A 2,205-nucleotide genomic window follows, 5' to 3' on the forward strand; every position below is an offset into this window, starting at 1 on the left:
TCCACAATATCCACAGAGCAATGTCCCATGCTTGGTGATACAGGCATTACAAAGCTGAGCTGAGATCTGCAGACACAAATTCTCATAGGGGACAGAAAGCCCATGCCCCAGGATCTTTAACACAGGGTAGAAAGGGCAAGGGGCTCAGACATTGGAATCCAATAGGCCCAGGATCAAATTGTGGTCCCCTCTGACCAGCTGTGTGATGTGGGGGACTTACTCAACCTCTGTGAGGATCATTTACTTAGTTTGCCAAACGGAGTCAACGCCTGGACTCAGCACTGTGAATAAGAATTAAACAAGTTGATATATGCATAAAATACAAGGTGAGTGTTTGGTAAATAAATGCTGTTGGGATTCTGCTCAATGACCTTTCCTGAGCACTTAGTATGGGCCATGCTGGCTCCAAGTGCTTTCCATGTAAAAACACTCCTCACAGTGACCCGACGAAGCCAGTACACTTATTTCCCTCATTATAGGAGGAGGGGATGAAAGCTCAGAGAGGGAGAATGCCTTGTCCAAGGGCTCTCCGTTGGTGGTCTGCAGTGACTGAGGCCAAGGTGTCATGCAGCTGAGCCCCAACAGACCACCTCCCCCAGACAGCCACTTGGAGGCAGCGAACAGAGCGGAGACAGTCCAGGTCTAAATGCATGGTGCTGGCAGGGGGCTCTGGGACAGGGTGTGGGGCTCCTGGGTCCTCCTAGCTCCTGCCTCCTCAACTTTACATCCATCAGAGCCGGGAAGGGTTGACCTTCCTCCCCACCAGCACCCCCCCCACCCCAGGGTGTCTGGCAGGACTGAGGTGTAATGTTTGAAAATTGCCCAGTAAAGTGTGAGAGCAAACCAGGCAGAATGCTAAAAGACCGGAAAACATAAAATTTAAAAACAGCCTCTGACAGTGCAAAAATCAAGGAAGGACTTTTGCAAAAACAACTCTGTTTCCAGCCAAACGGAGCTTTAATCCGACTGGTGATTTAGTCCGTCTGCTCTCCTTCCCCGGGCGTATAATAAGGTAAAGCTGGAACCGGGCCCTCGATTATAACGGCGTTTCTCTCCCCACCCGTGGTGTGGGCGAGGGGTGACAGAGGCACGGCAGAAGGAAGTCAAGGGCAGCTGGAGGAGAAGTGTCCCTCGGGCACAGAGCCCTTTGTCCTGCAGACTCATTCCCAGCCTCTGGTGGGAGGAGGGACATTCTCTGAGGGCTCAAGTGAAGGGGACTCTTGGAAGCTGGGTCCCCACCAGTGGAGAACAGGAGGACCTGGAGTCAGAGGCCACATGGAGCTCAGCATGGGGTTGCTCTGTAGATCTTGGAAGCTTTTGTCTGAGGAAATTTTGAGTCCCATCACAGACTGTAAGGAAAACATGGATGCTGGAGGCGGACCAGCCCAGGTTCAAACCCCAAGGCCACAGCTTCCTAGCTGTGTGACCTTAGACAAGTTCTTTGGCTTCTCTGGGTCTCCTATGAAACAGAGCTGAGAAGATCTGCTTTGTGGGGTGATGGTCATGCCATCGGCCAGAGGCAGTGTCGGGCACAAAGTAGGAACTCAACCAATGTCGGGTCCCTTCGTCTCCTGACAGCATTAGGCTGAGAGACTAAGACCTGGAGCGGCTTATTTGTTCCCGAAAATGACCTTCATGAATGTCTTCCTGCCCCCAGGCAGCATTCTGACTGACAGAGAGCAAGAAGGAGGCCAGATCCCTCCCTGGAACCTGCTCACAGAATGCTAGGCTCAAAATAAAGTAATTCTGGGAGTTCAACCGACCCAGCCTCCAATTAGCAATAATCGCACCTCGGATAAACCTCATTGGCTACGATACTGCCACTGCCTCCAAATCACTGCCTTCATTCATGGATTAGCAAGTGTTTAATGAGCACCTACTGTGTGCGAGGCATTAGACCAGAGGTTCAGACATTAAAATGTGACAAGCATGGCCCTCGTCTTGCCTAGCAAGGGAGTCTGCTATGTGTGTTGGGATGGGGTGGGGAGCGGGAGTTCCCAGCCCAGAGCATTCTAGATTCATGACCCAGATCTATGGAGTGACAAATGGATGAATGTGAACGGTAGATGCAAACATGGGATGGACCCCAAGGAGAAGCAATGTTTGCTCTGGGCCTGGAAAGTTGGGGATATTTTGAGAGGAAGGATGAGAGGGGATAGAAGAGCTCTTCAGGAGAGCGTCTACAGTGGCACAGGGCTCATGGAG

At 51.6% G+C, this 2,205-nt stretch overlaps 1 pseudogene; it reads right to left on the reverse strand.

The window, feature by feature from the left end:
- Positions 1-1,618: 1,618 nt before the first annotated feature.
- On the reverse strand, positions 1,619-1,835 carry LOC123392830 (annotated as a pseudogene).
- Between the last annotated feature and the right edge of the window lie 370 nt (positions 1,836-2,205).

Source organism: Mustela putorius, unplaced genomic scaffold (genome assembly GCF_011764305.1).
Source record: "Mustela putorius furo isolate JIRA1106 unplaced genomic scaffold, ASM1176430v1.1 tig00000596_pilon_pilon_pilon, whole genome shotgun sequence".
Taxonomy (NCBI): domain Eukaryota; kingdom Metazoa; phylum Chordata; class Mammalia; order Carnivora; family Mustelidae; genus Mustela; species Mustela putorius.